The sequence below is a fragment of the Dipodomys merriami genome, unplaced genomic scaffold (genome assembly GCF_024711535.1).
Source record: "Dipodomys merriami isolate MVZ:Mamm:240054 unplaced genomic scaffold, mDipMer1.0.p SCAF_252, whole genome shotgun sequence".
NCBI classification, from domain to species: Eukaryota; Metazoa; Chordata; class Mammalia; order Rodentia; family Heteromyidae; genus Dipodomys; species Dipodomys merriami.
In genome coordinates this window covers 1,425,114-1,443,990 of record NW_027203960.1, presented here as the reverse complement: position 1 = coordinate 1,443,990, position 18,877 = coordinate 1,425,114, and the positions used below count along the sequence as shown (strand labels likewise).

The following is an 18,877-nucleotide window of genomic DNA, read 5'->3' as shown; positions in this document are numbered from 1 at the left end:
TTTACATACAAATGATTGCCATTTACATATGCATTATAAAATACCTTATTCTCAAGGTAAACAAATTATAAAAAGGTGCCCCATCTGCAGACCAATGCATTTGAGAGTTGTACCTGCTGGAGTAAATCCTCAGGATTACAACCTAAGGAGCTCTGGCAAATGGACATAATCCATGTACAAGCCTTTGGCCATTTTTCCTTTATACATGTTACAATAGATACTTATTCCAAATTTGGGGTTTTGCCCTTACGGGAGAAACTGTTAACCATGTAATAGAACACTTATTGGAAGTTTTTGCCATTATGGGAGTGCCTGCCAAATAAAGACTGATATTGGATCAGCCTATAAAAGTATCAAATTTAAAAGATTTTGTGAACTTTATGATGTGGTACATATTACCGGAATAGAATATAACTCCCAAGACAATCCATTATTGAACGAGTTCATTGCACACTAAAACAACAAATCAAAAAATTAAAAAGGAGGAAAAGGTTGGATTAAGGTATGGATATTTTGTGGGTTTCCATGCAAAATCCTAAAATAATTTTACATCAAGCTCTTTTTGTTCTTAACGTTTTTAACTTACCACAAGGAGATATTTTACCTAGAGCTGAGCGCCATTTTGAACAAATATCACAAAAACCTTATTTAAATGCTCCCACATAGATTAAGATTACATTGAAAGCAGAATGGCAACTAGGAACATTACATAAGGGATGAGGATAGAGTTTTGTGTCTACACAGGATGGCAAACAATACTGTCTTCCTGCACAATGGATACAGACGCGGCCCAGTGAGGACAGCCCCATATCCTGCAAGGAATCCCCCACCAGTTGAGGAAGAAGAAATCCCCACTGCCCACCTGGGGACAGGTAAAAAAGTTGACTGGAGAAGGACAAAAGATGTTACAATGCACTGGTAAACCTGTCGTGGCTGAGAACTTGTTCTGGCCATGTGTGCCCTGCTTGCTGTAAACCCTGTCCATGCTAATGCTAATGTAAGTTATTCGGGCTTTTGTTCCTAACCCTCCTTTATTGGAACCTGTTGTTTGGGGAGACATGGATATAACCATCTATAATGTTCCTGCTGTTTAATCTCTCCTTGGAATAATTTGACATTTTGCAATAAGGATGATGGTAGCTTTTTAAATTTTACTTACTATACTCATCCCTTGCCTGTTTGTCTGGGGCCTCCTCCATGTTTAGTTATGAATTGGCAACATTGGGTTTTACCTGGGAAATGCACTTCCAATTCTAGAACACAGCTGAAGCGATTAACTACTTGGTCCATAAATAGTAGCTGGGAAAGTGTCACCTTTGATGGCAAGTTATCCTTACCTATGTGTCCTGATTTTACTTATATTGATTTATAATATCAGCCTTTTGTGTGGCAAGAGTGTAGAGGGACATTTGGAAAAGTGTTCAATAATTTTATTAATTAGGGACCTTTTGGACAGTTTATTAACACATGTTCAGAATGGAATAGTACCAGATGTGATTTATCAAATGTTACTAGGATGCTGGAAGCCATTAATGGATCACTTACTGGAGATTGACTGATGGCCTAGGGAGATGGAGGCATTGCAGATGCATGCTGGGTTTCATGGCTGTACTCACTGTTTTCAGACTCAATTTGGAAGGTCAGAGCAGTGCTGAAACCCGTGATGCTATCAAATGGATAGTTTTCAGGGACGTCGAACTCTGCATCCACTTATAATTTTACTTTGTACAAATCTTATGATGTTACTGCTTGTGTACCTCTGCCTTATGTATTTTTAGTGGTAAATTTTACATTTTCTCCTACTATTTTTTGTTTTAATTGTCGCCTGTGTTCTTTTTTTTATAATTTTATTTTATTTTATTTGTGAACATACTGTACAGAGGGGTTACAATTGCATGAGCAGGATAATGCATATATTTCTTACCAAGCATTGCAGCCTCCTCCTTTGTTTACCCTTCACATCACTTCCCAGCCTCCCCTCCCCCCCATCCTAATCCTTCTCTTTCCCCTCTCCCCCCCCCCCCCTGCACCGATGTTGTAAAGCTCATTTTGGACATGACAACTTGTACTTCTCACTGTTGCAACAGGTCCACCTGTATCCTTAAAAAACTGGGTTTTCCCCATCTCCTCCACAAGTTATACTGACATCAAATATAGTGAAAGCAGGGGTTATACTGTGGGGGAGGGACATACAAAGCAACAAAGAGATAATCTTCTAAATGCATTAGAAACACATGCATGAAAGAAAAAAAACATTAAAATACATATATAAGGGTTCATTTTCCTGACATCACATTATCTGCTTGACTCATAAATATACTAGATATTGCAAATAAGGGAAACCATCGGACCTATGTTTCTTTGGGCCTGGCTTACTTCACTTAATATAATTTTTTCCAAGTTTATCCATTTCATAACAAATGGGGCAATGTCATTCTTTCTGATGGAGGCATAGAATTCCATTGTGTATATATACCACATTTTCTTGATCCATTCATCTACTGAGGGGAATCTGGGTTGGTTCCATATCTTAGCTATGGTAAATAATGCTGCAACAAACATAGTTGTGCTGGTAGCTTTAGTGTGGTCTTGTTTGTAAACATTTGGGGAAATGCCCAAAAGTGGGATTGCTGGGTCATAGGGGAGCTTTATGTGAAGTAGTTTGAGGAACCTCCATACTGATTTCCAAAGTGGTTGAACAAGTTTACATTCCCACCAACAATGAAGTAAGGTTCCTTTCTGTCCACATCCCCTCCAGCATCTGTTGTTGTTAGAGTTCTTGATTTTTTGCCGTTCTAACTGGAGTGAGGTGATATCTCAATGTTGTTTTGATTTGCATTTCTTTTATGGCTAAGGATGTTGAACATTTCTTCATGTGTCTATTGGCCATCCTTCTTTCTTCTTCAGAGAAGTTTCTCTTTAAGTCTTTCGCCCACTTATTTATTGGGCAGTTGTTTCTTTGAGGATTTGTTGTTGGGTGGTTTAATTTTTTGAGTTCCAAGTATATTTTAGATATGAGACCCTTGTCCGTTCTATGGCTAGTAAAGATCTTCTCCCAATCCGTGGGCTTTCTATTGACCTTGCTAGCTATGTCATTTGCTCTGCAGAAGCTCCTCAACTTTATGCAATTCCATTTGTCCAAACTTTCTTTGATTTGTTGTGTTTCCAGGTCTTTATTAAGAAAATTTCAGCCTGAGCCAGGGAGACCTAGGGTTTCTCCTATTCCGTCCTGTAATGTTTTCAGAGTGTCTGCTTTGACTTCAAGTTCTTTGATCCATTTGGAGTTGATTCTGGTGCAGGGTGATATATAAGGATCTAGCTTTAGTTTTCTACATGTAGTTAACCAATTTTGCCAGCACCATTTACTGAAGGGCTGTCTTTCTTCCATTCTATTGTTTTAGCTCCCTTATCTAAGATTAGATGGCTATAGGTCTGTAGGTTCATTTCTGGGATTCCAATTCTATTCCATTGGTCCTGAGGTCTGTTCTTATGCCAATACCAAGCTGTTTTGATTACTATGGCTTTATAGTAGAGTTTGAAATTTGGTATTGATATTCCTCCAGAAGTGTTCTTTCCGTTGAGGAGCGTTTTTGCTATTCGGGGTCTTTTTTGTTCCATATGAATTTTTGGATTGCCTCTTCTATTTCCTTGAAGAATGAGGGTGGAATTTTGATAGTTAGTGCATTGAATTTGTAGATAGCCTTGGGAAGTATTGCCATTATCACGATGTTAATCTTTCCAATCCAGGAGCATGGGAGGTTTTGCCATTTTTTAAGTTCTGTGTTGATTTCCTTTTTCAAGATTTTAAAGTTTTCATCATAGAGGTCCTTCACTTCTTTGGTTAAGTTAATTCCTAGGTATTTTATTTTTTATGGGGCTATTACAAATGGAGTTGCTTTCCTAATTTCAGCCACACTTTTCTCATTGTTGGCATACAGAAAAGCCATTGATTTTGGGGGGTTAACTTTATAACCTGCTACTTTGCCAAAGTTTTGAATCAGCTTGTGTCATTTGGGACTGGAGTCTATGGGATTCTTTAAATACAAGATCATGTCATCTGCAAAGAGGGAGAGTTTTTTTACTTCTTTCCCTATTTGGATCCCCTTTCTTTCTGCATCTTGTCTTATTGCTGTAGCTTGTCGCCTGTATTCTTGCATTAATTCCTCTCTTAATTTTAATGACAGTAATAGTACTATGATATTACAACAAAGAACTCATATTTGGCTACCTGTTAAATTAGGAAGAGAATGGTCCCAAAATCCTTTGGATAGTGTTGTTATTGAATTTTTTTACCAAACTACTAAAACGTACAAAGCGTATGATTGGAGCCATTATATGTGATCTTAAACTTAATTGCTATTACCACTGTTGCTGCAGTGTCTGGAATTGCCCTATACACTTCCTTACAAACTAAGCACTTTGTGGAAGAATGGCACTGGGATTCACATGAATTGTGGGTCTCACAGGTAGAAATTGATGCTCTAATATAAACACAGATTAATATTCTTTTTTTTTTTTTTTGGGTCCGGTCGTGCGGCCTGAACTCTGGGCCTGGGCACTGTCCCTCAGCTCTTCAGCTCAAGGCTAGCGCTCTACCACTTGAGCCACAGTGCCACTTCCAGCTTTTTTCATTTTGCTTATGTGGTGCTGAGGAATCGAACCCAGGGCCTCGAGCATGCAAGGCAAGCGCTCTACCACTGAGCCACCTTCCCAGCCCCAGATTAATATTCTTAAACAGACAGTGGGATGGTTAGGAAAAATGTTATTGGTTGTGGAAAAACAGTTATTATTAAAATGTGATTGGAATTTTACTACCTTTTGCATTACTAATATAAAATATAATAAATCTATACATGATTAGAATGTAATACAGTAGTATTTATCTGGAAATTCTACAGCTGCTCAATTGATTGCTCAGTTATAATTTAATGTACATGATATTTTTGGTAAACAATTTACAAATGATGATGCTTCTAATATTGCTGATGCATTTATTAAACAATCGGAAGGGTTGGATCCGAAAGAAATACAACATAGCATTTTAAATACTACTAGTAGTATGGGAATCATGATTGTTTTTATTTTGTTTGCACTTGTACTGTTATATTTGATTTTTATGAAACCAATGCAAGCTTCTATGATAACGCTGTGGAAAGCTATTCTTTAAAAAAAAAAAAGAAAAAAGAATAAAGTTGTGAAGACTCAGGGTCTATGTTAAAGGGGCAGAATGATGCAGGCTCTGGCCTCAGGATTATCCGAGGGCTGTGTTTGAGTACTAAGAAACCTCTTGGATGCCGGGCTAGAGAGGGAAAATTTTCTCTCTCCCTGTCTCAAAACACATGTCACAGACTCCTGGGAGCTGAGGAAGTAGCTCTTCTGCTTGCTTAAGCATAGATAATCAGCTGGTCAAGCATTTTCCTGATATTGAAGAAGTGGTTTGAGCTTGCTCTAAAATAGGTTAGATAATAAAATACCAAGACATTGTCTCATAGGTCAAGTAAAAATGTATCTGTTGAAATTTTTGTGTGAATGTCTTCTGACCAAATCTTGGCAAAGATCATGCTTGCTTGTCTTTAAATACCACTGACAATAAAGCACAGCATTCAGTGGCAATTGCTGTTTGCACTCTGCATCCCTTATGTCTTGGTGATTTCGTTACCCTTACCCAGGGACCCCAACGCAATAGATGTTGACAAAAGCCCACTCGGGCAGGAAGGTTCCCTAGATTCTTATCTCCAATAAACTTCTCAGCAAAAGACAGACACAAGTGAGCTGAGGTTGAAATAGTAGGGCACACGCCTTGAGAATAAACAGGCTCAGAGAGAGTGTCCAGTCCCAGAGTTCAAGCCCTAGGACAAACCAATAAAACAAAAACAAAAATAAAAACAAATCCCAAACCTAGCATTTTTCTCACTGTATACAGAGGAAGTAATTAAGGGAAATTTCTTCCTGTGTTACATACAGTTAGAAGAAAGAAGATGTCACACAATTATTCTCTTCATACCATGTTATACCAAAGCCTCAAAAAATTGCCCTTTTTCGGGCTGGGAAGGTGGCTCAGTGGCAGAGCGCTTGCCTTGCATGCCTGAGGCCCTGGGTTCAATTCCTCAGCACCACATAAGGGAAATGAAAAATACCGGAAGTGGTGCTGTGGCTCAAGTGGTAGAGGGCTAGCCTTGAGCTGAAGAGCTGAGGGATAGCACCCAGGCCCAGAGATCAGGCCCCACTACCGGACCAAAAAAAACATTGCCCTTTTTCTAAATTTATAAATTAATATCATCCATTTGTTGGCAACTCTCTCTACATTATTCACATTATCATTTTATACATGAAGTGTTGTAATTATCTATTAGCTGAGTTCTAATTATAACTCTTATGAAAGAATATTCTAGGCAAATAGAATGCAAGAAACATTTGTAAATTTGTCAATTAAACACTGTACTTAAAAAGAATTTTGTAAGTATCTTATAGAATATGAAATTACAAACAAAACCGAAGTATTTATTTTAAATCTAAACTCCAATTTAGCAAGATCTACATAGTCCTTCATTAGATTAACTTTGCTATTTCCCCAGGCTTAAGTTTTTGTAATCCTTCATCCTTTCCTTGGAATCAAACAGAGTGATGATTACTTACTTTTTCAAATTTTGGATGGGAATCATGATCCATTTTGCATCTAAGGTTCTGTAATGAAGAGTGCATTTAAAACACAACTGAGGATTATATATGAGTTGCACTTCAATAGGAAACTTGACTTCTCAAAACATAATGACAAAATTAGCCCAAACGTCCAACTTTGTATTCCTTTCTTGTTTGGTTTATTTTATTAAGACAAAAGTATACTACCTGGTCCAGGGAAGGTATCACTGTGTAATTCCACTATCTAATCTCCTATCTTAATCTCAGTGCTAGAATTCTAGCCTTGTATCACATTGCCCCTCCATAGATTCTTGGTTTATTTAATCTAGATACAGACTAGCAATTCTGAACTTCTCCAGTAATATTATCCACTGCACTGCTGAGAGTGTTCATGTACTCTTCAAAGATGTTCTAACATTTGACACAGGATATGAATATTTTCAGATGAACCTGCAGGAGTCTCTGATTCATTCCTCCATGGATCTGATCCCTTTAATAATGAATACTTGACTCTCTTACTATCTCTGGTCCCTATCTATGTAGTATTCTTAAACTTTTTTGAAGAAAGTTCACTTGAGGATTTTCTAACATTAAAAATTATCAATTGATTCTAGTCTTACTCAGGACATATTTTCTATTGTTTTCTAACTTTTCCACATATTCTGAGAGTTGCTTCATATGTGTATTTGTGCACATATAAGTGCCTCTGTATATATGTGTATGATTGCATGTATGTATGTAAAGCCTCAACATCTTATTCAGCAACCTTGCTCATGACTGGTATTCCAATAGTTGAGCCATTCTTCCAATCCAACTTTTGGCTGCTTAATTATATATAGTTTCTCAAAGACTGTTCTGCCCAGGCTGGATGCAAACTGAACTTCCCAGACTACTTTACATTCTTAGGTTGTATTGCTCCAGTAGTATCAAATTTTAAATTACAAATATTTTGTGAGTGTAAAGGCTAAGGTGTAACATAGATTTTTAACAAATGGAAAGGTTTGGAAAAAATTATATTAAGTGAAGTAAGCCAGGCCCAAAGAAGCATAGGTCCCATGGTTTCCCTTATTTGCAATATATAGTATGGGTATGAGTCAAGCGGAAAAGGTCAGATAATGTGATGTTAGGAAAATGAACCCTTAAATATGTATTTTAATGTTTTCGTTTCTTTCATGCATGTGTTTCTAACGCATTTATAAGATTCTTTCTTTGTTGCTTTGTATGTCCCTCCCCCACAGTGTAACCCCCGCTTTCACTGTATTTGATGTCAGTATAACATGTGGAGGAGATGGGGACAAACAAGTCGTTTAAGGATTCAGGTGGACCTGTTGCAACAATGAGAAGTACAAAATGTCATGTCAAAACCAGCTTTACAATGTCGGTGTGGGGGGGGAGGGAGGTATAATTGGGTGGGGGGAGGGGGGAGGCGGGGAAGGGAGGTGAAGGGTAAAAAAAGGAGGAGGCTGCAATGCTTGGTAAGAAATGTATGCATTATCCTGCCCATGTAATTGTAGCCCCTCTGTACAGTATGTTCTCAAATAAAATAAAATTAAATTAAAAAAAAGAATTTATATAAAGATAGATGAACATGCACATTACATATGCTGAGTGTACACTGTTAGAAATGTGATCCTAAGCTTGGTGGTGGTGAGATCTTCGGATAGGGTTAAAAGCCAGCCTGGACAGGAAAGTCCCAGAGACTCTTTTTCCAATTAACTACAAGAAAATTAAAAGTGGCACTGTGGCTCAAGTATAGAGCATTAGGCTTGAGCTGAATAGCAGAGGGACAGATCCCAGCCCTGTGTTCAAGTGCCAAGACCACCACCAACAAAAAATATATAAGTAAAGGAAAGAAAATAAATGTGATCTTATCCACCAGTTGATGGCTAGTATAATACCTGCTCTCTCAGGATGGACTTTTTTTCCAATTAAGTCCATGCTCTTATATCTGATTTGCATTGGAAACAGAATTATGCTTCCATTCTACTGTCTACAAAGTTGCGTGATTAGCAAGCATGATTTAGAAAGGGAGTGGCCTCATACTTCGTGTTCCACGTAGGAGTAATGCTAAGTGACATCAACTGTATAGACGTCTCTTCAAAGAAGAAATATTAGATGTTTATTGGAAAGCTAGTATTTGACTTTTTTTTATTGTGAGAATACCGTACACAGGAGTTACAATTACACAGGCAAGATAACGAGCACATTTCTTATCAAGCATTGTTGCCTCTTCTTTGTTTCCCCTTCCCTTCCATTCCCATACCCCCTCTCCCCTCACCCTATCCTCCCCCCCCACCAAAGTTGTAAAGTTCGTTTTTCAACATAATGACTTATACATCTCATTGTTGCAATGGGTCCACCTGTATCCCTAAACGATTTGTTTTTAGAGAATATGTCCAGCAAAGATTCTATAACATAACTCAGCAAAAGTAGGTGCACTGAATCATTTTGGAATTAATTTTTTTGCTTGGGAAGATTATTGATCTTGTCGTTCCTTTTGGGAAAACTTAAAGTCATATTTCACTTTTTGTTGGTTGTGTGGCTTGAATTCTGATCCTGGGCAATGTCCCTCAGCTCTTCAGTTCAAGTTGAGCACACTACCACTTTAGCTACAGCACCACTTCCGGGTTTCTGGTGGTTAATTGAAGATAAGGGTCTCGTGGACTTTCCTGACAAGGCTTGCTTTGAACCACAATCCTCTGGTCTTAACCTCCTGAGTAGCTAGGATTACAGGTGTAAACCACCAACACCCAGCTCATATTTGCATATATGTGCACTGAATGACACTGTGTAGACAAAGAATGGAATTTTTAACCAAATGATAACATAGTAGATTTTCAGAAAAATTGAGGTAGCAGTAAATATGTCCTCCTTTTCCATTTTGTTACATTAATGACTCATGAGCTATGGGACCCTTACATTAGCATCCTGTGACATCTGTATAGGTGTATTTAGTATCAGGAAATGTTCATAGAGAAATGTAGAAAGAATGAGATTTTTAGAAAACAAAGGAGATAAGGTATGAAAGAACAGCATAGAAGGAGATACATTTATCATGCAGAGATTAAGAACTAGCCTAAGAGATTTAGAATGCTAAAGGCAATGAGGAAAAGCCTACTTGACAACTAGATCTTCAGTAACCAAAAATGGTTCTCTAGACCAGTTTCTGGTAAACTTAGTTACTATCATTTTTTCCTTCCAACTGGAGTTATTCCTTATTTTCTGTCACAACTATTAATTAACTTCTGCCTTTTTGGTGCCAAAACTGACCAGAAAGTTTTCAAAATCACACTTAGACTATTTTCACTTTGTGATTAGCAGTGATGACACAAAATCCTGGAATCGTTGAATTTCCAGAATTAATCTTCACCTAACATCTAAGCACATTCCTGGCATTAATTGCTGTGACTTAATGAACAAACCTTTTTTCAACACAGTATCCTAACATAAGTAAAATACATGAATTAGGGGCTATTGTCAGGTGTCAGTATGAAAGGAGCAATTATATATTTCAAGTATGGTTTCTTTATTTTCCAATTACTATTTTTTGCCAGTTCAGGGGCTTAAACTCTGTGGTAGGGAATTATTCCTGAGCTTTTTTTTTTCTCAAGGCTAGCACTCTACCACTTGAGGCACAGCATTCCTTTCAGTGTTTTTCTTTTTTATGTGTTACAGAGGAATTGAACCCAGGGTTTCATTCATGCTAGGCAATCACCATACCATGAAGCCACATTCCCAAGCCCTAAGAGAATTTCTTAAGAAGGCATTACATTTTCATTCCGTAAGTATGTATCATAAGTTTGTCCAGGTGCTAGAAAATGATGCAGAAAGCAATACAATATAATAAGTCCAGTAAGGCTGGATGGACAATGAATTTCACAGTCTAGCCAGGGCCCAGTGGGTCTTACCTCAGGGAGCTGTTTCAACAGGCTAAGCGAGACAGCTCGTGACCCAGAGCCCACCTCCAGAATGAGAGGGTCACTTTGGATTCCAGCCATATGGGAATGCTGGGCCCCTCCTCCAGAACCCATTCAACCAGTTTTTGTGAAAAGAGAGAGAAAAGTCAGAATTACAATTAAGTCGGGTGGCGGTGGCTCAGAACTCTAATCCTAACTACACAGAAGGCTGATATATGAGGATCATGGTTCATAGCCAGCCCCGGCCGGAACCTCTCTGAGACTCTTATTTCCAAAGAACCACCAGAAAACCAGAAGTGGTGCTGTGGGCTTAAGTGGTAGAGCACTAGCCTTTTGCTGAGGAGCTCAGGAACAGCGCCCATGCCTAGGGTTCAAGCCCCACAACTGACAAGAAGTGGACTTCCTACCACAAGAAGTGGATTGAATAGCACCCATTGTCCTTGGGAGGATGGTAATGAAGTCAGGACGAGTTTCCTGTGAAGTTAAAATGATAAGGAGATCACCTGACTTCTCTGTGCCTCGGTTTCCCCAGATGCAAAACTCAACACAGTGAAGCATCCCCTTACTCATGGGGATAGGGTAATGATGAAAGAGAGCCATGTTTTGTTTCAAAATCCCCACCTGTTGCATGATTAATAACTGACCCCACCTGAGCCCTTTTCAGGTATCTTCCTGTCATTTGCTAACAGAATAGCCGAGAACCTTCTCAAAAGGCCACTCCCTCCATGCCAAGTCATGCTCCAGAGATTCTCTCTGTATAAATCCCTTGTTTCCTCAAAACTGTCCTGTGAAGAGAATGAGGTCTGATGGTTGTGGCCCTACCCAGAGCTTCACCTGTGGTCAAGAATCGGCTGCTGTGGACTAAATGTTTGGGATAATCCATCTAAATCGATGACTGAGCATGGTGCTACATGTCTACCATCCCAACTACAGAGGACCAGGTCTGGTGGAGCGGTAGAGCATACCTGTCCCAGATAGGAGGACCTCAATCCAGTCCAACCAGAATCATATATTGAGTCTCTGTTTCAGAAATGCACAAGACAGAAAGGTGGCTCCTCAGAGCCAGCATGAGGAAACAAGCAGGGGGTCATGGTGCCCCCAGAGGGGTGTCTGACCTCGGGTAGTGGTGATTTGGGGGCAGCCACTCACCTGTGCTGCTGGGAAAAGCTGCTGGAGGCTGCTCCAGGTGGGGCAAGCATCAATGGCAGTGGCATAGCAAACAGATGGGCCATGAGCAAAGAACCAGGGCCAGGGACCAGGTCAGTGCTTTAGGAGGGCTGGTAGGCACCTTTACCTGAGGTTTGAAATCCTGCACCTGGGGAAGGGGGGAGGGAGCCAGGGTGTGGGCAGGCTTCTCAATTTCCTACTATAATCCAAAGTCGCTTGAGTCTCTTCCTCACCACTCAGCCACCTCTACCTTCCTCAACTGCTGGTAATGTTGTAAACTAACAGAGGGAATCCAGGTGCTACTGGGCATCACAGAATGTGGGCGTGGTCACCATTCTTGTATCCCATTGGTCAGAAAGAACCATGAAATAATGGGGGTGTGGCTGGATTTCTGTGATGCAAGCAGCATGGGTGGAGTCAAAAAGACAGCAGCTCCCGCAGCCCTTTTCCCAGGGACCAATTCAGTTGGAGACAAGAGGGTGACCTGCTTTAGCTGGATGGCTGCACAGATTGTTGTGTATGTCTGTTTGTTACCAGACCCGGACCTTGAACTCAGGATCTGGGAACAGTCTGTGAGCTGCTTTTGCTCAAGGCTCGCCTTCCACACTGGAGCCCTGGGCTTCTGGCTTTGTTGGAACTGAAGTTGGACAGAGGTCTCAAGGACTTTCCTTCCTAGGATGACTTTGACCATGATCCTCCCATTATAGCCTTGTAAGTATCAAGGAGGACTGTTGAGAGCCACTGGTGCCTGCCTAATCATTGGTCTTGCTGATATTCTTGGACAGACCGGTGCGTACCCTATCCCCAGGTTGAAGTGTTGGGAGCTGGAGCCCACAGTTGGAATCCTGGTCCTGCCACCTCCAAATGGCAGGAGATTCTAAGGAACTCATTCCTTTCCATATGAATACCAATGGAATGTGATGTATGTCCTGATTGAATGGGCAGTTCTTGAATGATTCTAGGATAAAATTATATACAATATATTATAGGACACTGATCGATTTTAGTTAATTCTTTATTAAGCATTTAAACAATCACATTCATAAAATTTAGATATAATAAAATACATAAGAATTGGGCCTCACATACTACAAAGGTGCCATTTTTCTGCCAGGTCTGGGTTTGAAATTCATGGTCTTAGTAACTCTGTTGCACTGTGTGGGAATGGGAAGCTGGCCTCCTTGAAATCAAGAAATTCCGGTCTGTTCCTTATGCCTAAAATAGATCCTCACCACTAGAAAATATCCTATTCATGTAGAATTTACATATATGATTTATATTTATATACATTGGTTGACTCCATATTGCATTCAGTATAGTTATTTTATTTTTTGTTTTATTCATGTATTGACCATTTATTTTATTGACTATTATGGAACATAAAACATTGATTACATTGATTACACAGGATATAGGTCTGCATATGTATTCCACTTCATACCTTACACCCAGAACTTTCAGAGAAAAGGAAAACATGTGTCACCATCATCTTCTTCCTCCACGATTCATTTTTGGTAGTGCTGGCAGCTTAACTCAAGGCCTACAAGCCTACAAGGCCCAATTCATGAATGGGTGAGTGTTAGCATGCCATCCTGGGGCAAATTGAGCTGATAGGGTGTTCCCAGGACCTCAGATCAAGCCCCAGGGGTTACCAAAATAAGAAAAGATTGACATGCAGATGGCAGTACGCTAATAAATATATATCTTTATAGAGTGTCAAAGATGTTATATAAACTACATTCTTACCAATTCCTGGGTATTAATTGTGCCTCAATGTAGTTAATGTAATTAATGTAATGTAATTAATAAATTGTTTCCATTCTTAAACTATTAATGAAATCAATGTCCTGAATTTATTGCATTCCTTTAAGTAATAATATTCTTTCAATGCTTCATAAATATTAAATCAAATCAATCAGCCTCCTGAAATGATGCTGTCTAATTTTATAAAGCATCATCCATGATCAATTCATTCAACCCTGACATTGACAACATTCCATTGTTAATCCTGATAGTCTGGCAGCCTTCAGCAATGCAAGGTGAAGTACCCTTTGCAACAGTGTCATTCAGACCCATGATGGTCACCATGCAAAGGAAGAAAACGTAAAATGGCCATTTTTGTGCATTGATTTCCCTGCAAGGCCTGGGGGTCTAGGATCCCAGGAGGAGCTATAGATCTAGTGGCTGTACCCCAGCCTAGGGTTATCAAAGCTGAGGCAGAGTTGCCATAACCTGAGTTCAAGCGCCGTATTGAGAAAAGTAAAATAAAAAAATTAGCTCCCTGGCTTGCAATTCATGCTGTTTATTCTTCCAGGCTTTGGATTCGAACTCAGGATCTGGGTAAACCTGCAGCAATGGGGATGAAGATAAAAAAGTCAGGCCTGTTCACTAGTACTGAATTCAAGCCCCAGCCCTGGAAACATACTATTTATATACATTGTAAAGATAGGATATTTACTTACCTATAGATGTTCAACCATACATGTTTGGTGTGGTTGTTCTTGTATCTTTTGTTATATTCATTTATTTACCATTGATTGTACTATGATGAAACCCCTTCCATGTATTACATTGATGACATCCTTTCACAGAGCATATAGATTTATAGAAATGTTCTCCATCATACCAGGATTCTCAGGATCACCAAGGATATTCAGAGAAAAGGAAAACAAGTTTTACACTTCGCTTCTTACTCCACGATTCACTTGTTGGTAGTGCTGGGATCTTAACTCAGGGCCTAGTAGAACCAATTGGCCAATAGGTCAAGGTGAACACACTAACCTGTGAGCTACTAATGAGCTAGGCCATTCCCAGGATCTGACAGTGATCACCAGGGTGGTCCACTACAGTCATGAATTCATAATTTAAACATACGATCTATATTGACATAGTGTGTGTACAACATCTTGTGTTCGGTGAATTTCTCCTTATTTTGTTTCTACTTTATGGAGGTATTGTGTATTTTACTAAGTAAGGTGACAGGTTTAACTGTGCTGACATGGAGGACAACCTGTTCCCATGGTTATAGGGTTGCCTATGAATTCCCCTTCCTAGTTGAGACTCAGGACTTACACAGGAGATGAAAACATTTAAAACAACTGGCTTCTGACATCAGGATGAATATTTTTGTGAGTGACGGGATTTGAACTCAGGTTTCGATAGCTCTGTTGCACTGAGGGGGAAGGGGAAGCTCACCATCCTTGAAGACTATAATGTCAGGCCTGGTACAGGGCCTGATTTAAAGCCCCAGGACTGAACAAAATAGCAAACGCACCTTTTTATTTTTTTATTTTTATTTAAATTTTATTTATTTTATTTGTGAACATATTGTATGGAGGGGTTACAATTACATGGGCAGGATAATGCGTACATTTCATACCAAATATTGCAGCCTCCTCCTTTGTTTACCCTAGACATCCTTTCCCAGCCTCCCCCCTCCCTCCCCAATCCCAATCCTTCTTCTCCCCCAAAACCGACATTGTAAAGCTCGTTTTGGACATGATAACTTGTACTTCTCATTGTTACAACAGGTCCACCTGTATCCTTAAACGACTTGTTTTTCCCCATCTCCTCCACAAATTATACGGACATAAAATATAGTGAAAGCAGGGGTTATACTGTGGGGAAGGGCATACAAACCAACAAAGAAATAATCTTATAAATGCGTTAGAAACACATGCATGAGAGAAAAAAAAACATTAAAATACATATCTAAGGGTTCATTTTCCTAACATTACATTATCTGACCTTTTCCGCTTGACTCATACAAATACTAAATATTGCAAATAAGGGAAACCATGGAGCCTGTGTTTCTTTGGGCCTGGCTTACTTCACTTGATATAATTTTTTCCAAGTTTATCCATTTCCTAACAAATGGGGCAATGTCATTCTTTCTGATGGAGGCATAGAATTCCATTGTGTATATATACCACATTTTCAAGATCCATTCATTAATTGAGGGGCATCTGGGTTGGTTCCATATCTTAGCTATGGTAAATAATGCTGCAATAAGCATAGTTGAGCTGGAAGCTTTAGTGTGGTCTTCTTTGTAAGCATTTGGGTAAATGCTGAAAAGTGGGATTGCTGGGTCATAGGGGAGCTTTATGTGAAGTATTTTGAGGAACCTCCATAATGCTTTCCAAAGTGGTTGAACAAGTTTACATTCCCACCAACAATGAAGTAAGGTTCCCTTCTGTCCACATCCCCTCCAGCATCTGTTGTTGATAGAGTTCTTGATTTTTGCCATCCTAACTGGAATGAGGTGGTATCTCAATGTTGTTTTGATTTGCATTTCTTTTATGGCTAAGGATGTTGAGCATTTCTTCATGGGTATATTGGCCATCCTTCTTTCTTCTTCAGAGAAGTTTCTCATTAAGTCTTTCTCCGAGTTATTTATTGGGCAGTTGTTTCTTTGAGGATTTGTTGTTGGGGGTTTAATTTTTTGAGTTCCAAGTATATTTTAGATATGAGACTCTTGTCCTTTGTATGGCTATTAAAGATTTTCTCCCAATCCGTGGCTTTCTATTAATCTTGCTAGCTATGTCCTATGCCATGCAGAAGCTCTGCAACTTTATGCAATCCCATTTTTCAAACCTTTCTTTGCTTTGTTGTGTTTCCGGGTCTCTATTCAGAAAATTTTGGCGTGAGACAAGGAGACCTAGGGTTTCTGCTATTCCATCCCATAATGTTTTCAGAGTGTCTGCTTTGACTTCGAGGTTTTTGATCCATTTGGAGTTGTTTCTGGTGCAGGGCTATATATAAGGATCTAGCTTTAGTTTTCTACAAGTAGATAACCAATTTTGCCATCACCATTTACTGAAGAGGTTGTCTTTGTTCCTTTCTATTTTTTTAGCACCCTTATCTAAGATTAGATGGCTATAGGTCTGTAGGTTCATTTCTGGGTTTTCAATTCTATTCCATTGGTCCTGAGGTCTGTTCTTGTGCCAATACCAAGCTGTTTTGATTACTAGGGCTTTATAGTAGAGTTTGAAATTTGGTATTGATATTCCTCCAGTAGTGTTCTTAGCGTTGAGGAGCGTTTTTGCTATTTGGGGTCTTTTATTGTTCCTTATGAATTTTTGGATTGCCTCTTCTATTTCCTTGAAGAATGAGGGTGGGATTTTGATAGCTGTCACGTTGAATTTGTAGATAGCTTTGGGAAATATGGCCATTTTCACGATGTTAATCTTCCAATCTAGAAGCATGGGAGGTTTTGCCATTTTTTAAGTTCTGTGTTGATTTTCTTTTTCAGGATTTTAAATTTTTCATCATAGAGGTCCTTCACTTCTTTGGTTAAGTTAATATCGAGGTATTTTATTTTTTGTGGGGCTATTACAAATGGAATTGCTTTCCTAATTTCAGCCACACGTTTCTCATTGTTGGCATACAGAAAAGCCATTGATATTGGAGGTTAATTTTATAACCTGCTACTTTGCCAAAGTTTTGAATCAGCTTGAGTCATTTGGGACTGGAGTCTATGGGATTCTTTAGATACAAGATCATGTCATCTGCAAAGAGGGATAGTTTTATTTCTTCTTTCCCTATTTGGATCCCCTTTATGTCTGGATCTTGTCATTGCTTTAGCTAGCCATTCTAATACTAGATTGAAGAGAAGTGGAGAGAGTGGACATCCTTGTCTTGTTCCTGAGTTGAGAGGAAATGGCTTTAATTTTTCACCATTAAGTATAATGCTGGCTGTAGGTTTGTCATATACAGCCTTCATTCTATTGAGGAATGTTCTATGGATTCTTAATTTTTCCAAAACCTTCATCCTAATGGGTGTTGGATCTTGTCGAATGCTTTTTCTGCATCTATTGAGATAACCATGTGGTTCTTATTCTTGCTCCTGGTGATGTGATGAATAATATTAATTGATTTGGGTATATTGAACCAGCTTTGCATTCCCGAAATGAATCCTGTTTGATCATGGTGTTTGACTTTTTGGATGAATTGTTGGAGTCGGTTGGCCAAAATTTTGTTGAGAAGTTTTGCATCAATGTTCATCAAAGAAATGGGTCTATAGTTCCCTTTCTTTGATGAGTGCCTGCCTGGTTTTGGGATCAGGGTGATGATGGCTTCATAGAATGTGTTCCGTTGTGAACTTTCTATTTCAATTTCATTGAAGAGTTGGAGGAGTATTGGTGTGAGCTCTGCTTCGAAGTCCTTGAAGATTTCCGCTGTAAAACCATCTGGTCCTTGACTTTACATAGTTGGAAGGTCTCTTATTGCTGTTTCTATTTCAATGCTTGATATGGGCCTGTTAAGCCTGTTTAACTCACCTTGGTTTAGTTTTGCCATGTCAATATTTGCTAGGAAAAGGTCCATTTCTGTCAAGTTCTCAAACTTATTAGCATAAAGTTTTGAGAAGTATTCCCTTATAATATTTTGAATCTTGGTTGTTTCCGTGGTGAGGTTTCCATTCTCAAATCTGAGTTTATTTATTTGGGTGTGTTCTCATCTTTTTCTGATAAGATTTGCTAAGGGTCTGTCAATTCTGTTAATTTTTTCGAAGAATCAACTCTTTGTTTTGTTGATTCTTTCTATAGTTTTTTGGAATCTAAATCATTTAATTCTGATTTAATTTTAATTATTTCTTTCTGTCTACGGTATTGGGGTTTAACTTGCTGCTCTTTTTCATGGAGGTTGAGATGTCTCATTAAATTGTTGGTTCCAAATCTCTCCAATTTGTTGATGTCGGAGCTCAGAGGTATAAACTTGCCTCTGAATACTAGTTTTCTGTGTCCCAAGGAGCTGGTAATTTGTGTATTCATTTTTGTTGAATAGCATGAACATTTGAAATTCCTTTCTAATCTCGTCCATGACCCACTCGTGATTCAGCAGTGTGTTGTTCAGTCTCCATGTGATACCGGACTTTCTTTGGTGGCTTTTGGTGTTGAGTTCTAATTTTATTCCCTTGTGGTCAGAGTAAATGCAAGGTATAACTTCAATGTTTCTGAATTTAGGCAAGTTTGCTTTGTGGCCTAAAATGTGATCTATTTTAGAAAATGTTCCATGTGCTGCTGAGAAAAACGTGTATTCTTATGCTGCTGGGTGAAATGTTCAGTAGATATCTGTTAAATCTAGTTGATCTATGCAGCTGTTTTGATCTGCGGTTTCTCTGTTGAGTTTTTGCCAAGTTGATCTATCTAGTGGGG

At 39.0% G+C, this 18,877-nt stretch overlaps 1 long non-coding RNA gene across 1 annotated transcript in view; it reads right to left on the bottom strand.

Annotated features, from left to right (window-relative positions):
- Window positions 1–10,590, bottom strand: part of LOC138836694 (uncharacterized) — a 39,250-nt gene extending 28,660 nt beyond the window's left edge. The window contains exons 1-2 of the long non-coding RNA XR_011375006.1: window positions 10,548–10,590; window positions 6,637–6,684 (exon numbers count right to left, since the gene is read on the bottom strand). This is a non-coding gene — a long non-coding RNA (uncharacterized lncRNA). The remainder of the gene's footprint in view (window positions 1–6,636; window positions 6,685–10,547) is intronic.
- Window positions 10,591–18,877: the final 8,287 nt, after the last annotated feature.